We start from the raw sequence: 8,265 nt of genomic DNA on the forward strand, positions 1-8,265 counted from the left end.
GTATTGGCAAGTATCCAAACTGAAGTTCTCACACTCAGTTTGAGAAAAACTGGTATTGTGATGTTTTTAATTGTAAAACATTTATATCTGTGATATCTTAGTGTACTACCCAGGAGGTGAAGATCATTCCACAGATACCACCTGCTCAGAATAAATAAGAACTTGAAGAGGCTGAAAATGCTGTCAAACATGTAATTTAAGCCATGCTCCACAATGTTTGATATTCAAAACAGACTGTCCCTGGTGCTGCAACTCACTTGGCCAGGTCCCTAATTAGTCTGAAMTTTGTGATGAGCTCAAACTTTTACTTTGCCCAGGTAGTCTGCCCAGATGCCAAAGCCATTCTCACTCTGACTCCTTTCCATACTCTCAGATCCTATTTGGATGACCGCCACCAATTCCCTGCATGTCCACGCGGTATCAGGTGCAGGGCTCATTTTCGACTCRTCCCCTGCCCAACTTGAATTTTTCGTCCTGCCGGCCTATGTGAATGACGGATGCTGGCCGAGCATTACTGCTCTGCCAACAATTTCTGACAAGAAGTGCAGATGCAGAGAGTGATGCAGGGTCCTCTCACCCTACTGGCACAGGTCCCCACCCAGCCATCTGGTGACTCTGCAGTCAGTGCCAGTCTCTCACTGCGACCGCCCACAAGACTGCAAGACATGTCCCTTCGCTTACACGTTCGGCCGGCTTCTTCGAGATCACCCACCTACACCTCCTCACCTACTCTTTGTCAACTGTGTGCTATCTGCTAGCTCAGGATCAAACCCGAGAGATGCTGATGAGCTAACATGCTGCAGTTGCTTAGAATAAGTATCTGCTTGGCAGTGATGTAGAGAATGTTATATGCACTCAGACGGACTGTCACTTTGCCTGTTTGAGAAAAGAGGGACGTCAATAGAGCAGAAATAGACAACCAGTGACTTTGTGTCACCTGCTCAAAGCAGGACAGACATGATGATAAAGAAATGTACGTCAGTCTTCCTTCTGTCAATCAATGTTGGGCTGAAACAACTCACCCGATTGAAGCCGCTGAGAKCAAAAGATGAAGGTGCTGATTTGACTGATGACATTTCAGCAGACATTAGCATTTTAGCCGCTTCGTTGTAAAGTCCATCAGTATAACCGTCTTTTCTTTTCTCTAGCCTTTAATTTTCCTTTTTTTTTTTTTTTGCTTTTCATTTCATTAACTCAGATGTCAGCTAAGATGAGCAGTTGTAATTTGCTTGTTTACTTCCCAACCCTCCTTCGACATGGACAGTACATCAGAGGAGCTATTGTCTCCTTTTTCTCCACCTCTCTCTCTCTGCCCACCTGAATGACTTGTGTTTTCAAAGGAGACATTGTTTAGGATTTGACACAAGAAACAACTAAAATCCTTTCCTCAATCTTGTCTCTGACTTGGTACCCATCGTTTAAAAAGACGAGATGAAAGAAAGGCTAAAATGACACAGAAGATCAGTTTTCAGTTTCTGATCTTTTTCAAAGTGAAACACATACTTTTCCACTTTTGCTTTTTCATTGGAGTGCTTTCATGAAGCACGTTTGCTTAGAAGACTTCTAACCACATAAAAACTTTTAAACAAACTAATTTGAAGCTGTCTTGTGAGTCTAGTCTGGGGAAGAACTTGACAAAGAGACATATGTTGTCCTTTTACTTGCACAAATCTTGTCATTACTGAAGGAGTGAGCAGGAAGCCCAAATGACAAATGTGTGTCAGTACAATGCAGAAACTTTCAAGCAGACGTTTTGCTCATAAGCATGAGACTTGCTGACTTTCACAGTCTTCAAAAGGGGGTTAACCGTGCCCAACAGCACGTTCTGCAAACCACAACGGCTCTTATCTGGCAAGTCCTAAGCACTTCCAGAAGTTCTATCTTTTCTGTTGCCAGGAGTCTAATCAAAAACTGTTGAATGTCTTCATGGTCAATTCTTCAAATGTGTCAGTTTTTTTCTACTGTATTTCCTAATTCTGTGCTGACGAGTTATAGCAGTCCAAAACCTGATTCAGAATCGGAAAGCTTTTACATGCCCAACACAAGCAGATGCAGAAGTTTGCACAAACCAACACTTAACAGGTCATCTAATGACATGCCAGAATTCCAGCTCCCATAACTCTTTATCTTTCTGCTCTCCAACACAACATGCATCTAACCCTCTCCTCGGAGATAAAAAGAATGGAGCCACATGTACACATGCATTTGCACACTTACCAACATGGAGATAAACGTCCCCCCACTCCCTGTCTTCTCCCTTTTAGATAGACTTGCACAGATGAAAGCCCAAAAGAAAATTCACCAGGGCTGTGCATTTGTTGTGTGTGATAGCATCAGCATGGACAGAACAATACAGCTGCACAAGGAGGGCTCAAGAGGAGCATTCACAAAAAACGCATTAGTTCAGAAGGAACACAAACACACTGATAGATTCATCATGGCAGCAGCTTTGGTGCTCCTGAACTCTTTAATCTTAGGGAAAACTGTAATCTTGCATTAGTTTGGATGGTCTTTGTGTCACTGAGAAAACTTTTAAGAAGCTGCATAATGTGGAACAGTCATAACAAATAGTAGATTTGACTTAGAGGAATGTGTTTAAGAGAGTGATATTGATCCAATCCTCATTTCTTTTTCTACTTATCCATGGTTGAGTTGCAAAATTAATAGGGAAACTTAGACGTTCTTCTCACCAGTGACACTCTCCAACTCCTCCTGAAGGATACCACAGCATTTCCAAGTCAGAGGATATAAAATCTCTTCAGTGAGTTATAGTTCTGCTCCAGGGTATCCTCCCATTCAGTTGTGCAGGGGTCATCTAATTCGATGATCACCTCAGATGACTCCTTTGTATTCAGAGGAACAGTGGATCTATACCAAGTTCATCCACCAAGCTTACTCTCTATTTCTAAAGGTAGTATCACACTGACAGTCGGAGACTACTTTGAAAAAGGAAATTGCATGAGAATCTCTAAAATGTCTTGAAACATTTGAGGAGAAACTCTGTTGTCTCACACAGCAGAGGCTTGCAGCTTTGTCGCCTGAATCTTGGACATGTTCAAAATAGTTATCAATTTGTCAAAGGTGTCTCAAACTTGTCTTAGACTCTTCTTAAATGTAGTTTCCCTGATTTTAGAAATTTATAACTGAGTTATAACATCTGCACAGAAGCTCGTTTTATGATAGAAAACTTTTGCGGTTACAGCCTTTAATGTTTAATGCTTCATTCTACCATCCGTCGATAGCAGTCCTCCAAGATACTCAGGCAACAACTAACTCCRAGTCAAGAAGGAGCATCTTCAGTTGAATTATAAGCAGCTGTTGGAAATATGCTCCCTGCCAGAGATCACAGCATAAAGACACATAAAAACTAAATAATTCACAAGAAGATGAAACCTTGTCCATAAAACCCACAGTAGGAACAAAAGAAAAAAAAAAACACTAGAAAGCTTTACAGAGTCCAACTCACACCTGGTTGAGCTTGACTCTGTGCCAAGAATGACATCTAGATCAGTTTGCTATTACTTTTTCTTCAGAGTGTAATTACTTGATTCACCACATCTGTTTATTGTACAACATGTTTAATGGACATATACTAACAAAACAATTACATTGTGTGTGGCTACTGCTGGTACTTTTGTGCTGCTTARTAAAACTTTTAATCTAATATCTGGACAGAATACAAGGATTACATTTTGGGCAGTTAAAAGACTATGAATCCAAATGGGTGAAACAGAAGCCTATTTCCTCCACCCTTAAATGTAGTTTTATTTAATTTTTTTGTGGAGAAAAGCTTTTACACACAATAGACACATTGTAAGGTGATGCTTTTGCAGCTCAGCCAAGTCGTTATCTTATCAGATTTGATTTGTGTGCGAGCTTCTGGTAGATCTCAGTAAAAGCTGTGATGTCTTAATTAAAGATGAAAGGAAAACTAAACAAAGTTATCAGGTGCTAACACTTGTTGTACATCTAAATCTTTCACCACTGAGGGAAATGAAATATTCACTGAAGCATTGGATAATCTACTAATTACGTACAAAAAATAAATAAAAAAAGCATGGCAAGATGTCAAAAATAATTAACATTGTCATCATCTAAACCAGTGAATTTTCAGAAATATATAAGGTTGTAGATGTATTTTAAAATGAACCTGTGTTTCTGGTGAGCGCTTCTAGGAGAWAAACAGTTCTGTTACATAATTGTTCATTTACATTTCTGTGCTGTCACTCAACAAAATGAACCACAAACAGTTAAACATATGTTCACARTACATATCAAAATTGATTTTCAGGTCTCAGAAACATGTTGGATGAGAAAGACAGGGTTAGGCAACTGCAGATGAAGAAATCCGGCAAAGAGAATATGTTAAACTAACATAGACCAACCAGAATATGTCAAAGAAAGTCTTTTTTTACAGAATTTTAACAAACCTAAGGGATTGAATTATAGTTACTGCAAATGAAATATTCACAAAAAGTGATTTGTCCATATAAAAGGTGTAACTCTTGGTTTAGATTTGTTATACAAATCTGACACAAAAACTGYAATGCCTGACTCCCTGCTGTACATGACTCATAAAACATGAACACTCAAAACAAGACTTCTGTGTTTCATTTGATCAACGCAACAAACCAACAATGTAAATCTAATACTCTGAGCCAAATTCCATTTAAACCTGAGATTCTCTGAGCACTTGGAACAGCAGTATCTATTGGTCAGATCAGATCTCGATGTTTTGAAGATYACTGTCCTCGGAATATTTTTAAGCCGTTGTGAATGTTAGCCTTGACCATTGCAAAGACATTTTAATTACCTCACTCATACAAGTTGTTCAATCAAGTCTTTGCTATGGCTTTTGTTGGAATGTCTTTTTTGAGAAACCTTGTCCTAAATCAACTTAAAGGAGCTAAAAACTAAATAGACAAAACAGAAGAGTTTRTAGTTTTCTTTTCTTTTCTTGAATAAAAATGACCCGTATGAACTTTGACCTAATCCCTCTGTTTATGGGACTCGTTTTGACAAAGGAATGTGGTTTAATCAGTGGAGCGAACTTGGCTCGGTTTGACAGAAAGCTTTCGAAACTAATTGAATGTCGTGAGGAAATATTTGATGTCTTATTTTGGACCCAGACCCTTTTCAATTTCCAGCAAGGTTAAGTTTGAGTTACAGCCCCAGTAATAGACATACTTTAGATTGATTACTACTTTTAAACTCTAAGACACAACTTCATCTGCTTCACCAGACTCACTTTGCTCAGATGGCCAACATTCTTCATTTTTTTTTAAATTATAGGCATTATTATCCATGTTTTCATTCCAAATAATGCAACAAACTGTAGATTTCTAATGCAGCAGCATAATGTTTTGATAAAGTTAATGATTTAATTAAAATAACTGTTATACTGTATGTTACATATAGAGTTATGAACTTACAAGTATATTCAAAGATAGAATAAAAACTTGTTGTAAAATTGTTCAATTTAACTTTAATGCTGTAATATTACACATTTTGTAATACTTTAATTATCTTCAAATTGAGTTAATTACTGTCACCAGGAATAAAAATTGTATAGATAAAACATTAAAATGGACGACGATAAGAAACTTGTCCAGCTTATTTTAATTGAAATGTTTCTTTTATAGCTCCAGTTCATATTAAATAATCAGCTTTGGAGATTATTTATTTATTTATTTACTTATTTTTCCAATTACTGAGATATGATTTAAAAGCAGCTGTACTGTGTGAAATGAAAAGAAGGGACTATTTTTTGTCTTATCAAAAACTGTTTTCTGCAGCAACAGAGGTTTTTTGTGTGGGGGGTGGGGGTGTAGATGTGCGTATTATGTTAACTTGAAGGTGTTAACAGGTGATTTTTTTATTGTCATATATAACGTAGACTTAAAATTTGATAAAAATAATAGACTTRCACAAAGTACAATGAAGAAAACGTAACATTTGAAAAATGTACAGCTAAAAATCCCATTTGCTTTGAAGCTTCCATCAGAAGCCACATAATTAGTTGAATAAGATCCATCYGTGTGCAATCTAAGTGTCAAATCATTTACACATGTCCTGATAACCCACAGAACCAACAYCAGAGCAACAACTCTAAGCAGTAAGCATGTACCAGCATCAAGACCACACAACTCTCTACAAAGGTCAGAGTTGTGAAGAATTACAGATCAGGGTCCAGTTTCCCCTGAAATAAATAAAAGTAACAAAAATTATGACATGGCATAAAAAATACTCAACACCTGATCTAATCCTGCATTATACTTCAAYCATTACACATTTTGTGGCACTTTTTAAACCTGCACCTGACAAATGATGAAAGGCACAGATGTTAACAGTCTCACAGCTTGTGATCCAAGTTTATTCTAAAACTGATGTATAAGCTTGTGGTTGGACTGGAATGACTTTTCACACAGAGACTGTGTGAAGTGAAAGCCCACAGAGGGTCATCCCTAAATTCTTACCCAACCTTGGCTGTAGGTTGAACATTTTCAAACCTGTTTTGTTTAGTCTGAAGTCAGACATTGAATCACTGTCCCCCTTTGGCTCCATTCCTCAGGGCAGAAGTGAACACAAGGATCATGTACGGGTGTAAATGAAAACAAGCACAGTTTATACTGTACATACAGCAGCACAAAAAGTAAGGACATGTGCGTTTGATAGATTATTTGTTTGTTGTAACAATGCTTCTTTGTGATAAATCCTATACTGACGAAAAGCCAGTCAAGTTCTGTTTTAAGTGGGGCCACATTTGTAAGGAACATTCATTTGTGAGATGAGCAATGGAGCTGAGTACATGATTTTAGAATAAACTTGGATCACAAGCAGTGAGACTGTCAGCATTTGTATGCCATCAGTTGTCAGATACAGGATTAAAAATTGGCAATAATTCATGACATCTACATAAGATGGTCAGTTATTTATGAGGTTTTTATTATTTACCAGAATTTTTGAAAGAAAAAAAGAAAGAGGAGAGTGATTAGACTCTCCACTTTTTGTGACTTTCACAAACAATTAAAAAAAATAATTCATATTATACTATATTATGTCATATTATATTGTATACACACACACACACACACACACACACATATATATATATATATATATATATATATATATGTGTGTGTGTGTGTGTGTGTGTGTGCATGTATATGTGTGTGTGTTTGCTAAAGCTGAATTAGTTCCAATTTTTAAAACAGTACAACTAGATGTGGTTAATAAGGCTCATCTGAATAACTCACTAAAGTGATCCAGCTTACCTGAGCTCTGAAATCTGTAAGGGGATGGATACATTTGCACTGCCTCATATTTTTGGGTCAAATACATTTAAAAAAAAACAGTAGAAAAAATGAATTCTTTGTCAGTTTCAATAACATTCATTGTTGCTAACTGCAAACTCAAAATATAGTGAATAAATGTGACAAAAAGTGTCCTATAACAATTAGATTCAATCTTGTTCCATCTCAATCTGTCACACACTCTCACACATACACATACATACATACATGAACATATAAAAGTATGTAAGTAGGACTCTACCAGTGGTGATTGTGGGTGTAACAGCAATCAGCCAAGAGTCCTCGGAGTGTTCTCTTCCTCACAATTAGCTGGCCCACCTCTTGTCATTTCTTTGTATGACAAACAACATCTTCAGAAAACACACTCAGCAATCAGCATTTTATTTATTTATTTATTTATTTATGTACAGCTTGATGTTTTAAATAGCCAGTTTGTGCTTTTTTTTTTTTTTTTGCATCTGCTGTACATCAGCTTAGACATTTGGCTGTTGCATATTGATCATTAGAGGCAGTCAAGAAGGCTTGATTGAGTGTGAGGAATCATGATATTATGCTCCAATAATTCCATGAATAAACATCAGTAGTAAACACTAACAGGGTGGTCTTTTTCTCTCTCTGGTTTGGCTTTGTATTATTTTAATTCTCTCCCATTAAAATGCATAATCTCTTCTACCCCGTCACAATTATGGAGAACAATTGTAGCCTAAGAGCTGTGTATTGTATCAACAGTATGATAACAAGTAACAAAGGGCTAATTACTACCTGCTGGATATGATGAGAAATAATTAGTTTGAATGTGGAGAGCCACTGGTGATAGTTTCAATGGAGCTGACTTGTGCCAGTTAATGAAACGAAACATATATTGCCTCTAATGTTTTTTTTTTTTCATGAGAAGTCATTTGGGGCCACTGAAAGCAAACATTTTTGGGTTGTCTAGTTCTCAAGTGATGTG

This window comes from Austrofundulus limnaeus, unplaced genomic scaffold (assembly GCF_001266775.1).
Source record: "Austrofundulus limnaeus strain Quisiro unplaced genomic scaffold, Austrofundulus_limnaeus-1.0 Scaffold101, whole genome shotgun sequence".
NCBI lineage: Eukaryota > Metazoa > Chordata > Actinopteri > Cyprinodontiformes > Rivulidae > Austrofundulus > Austrofundulus limnaeus.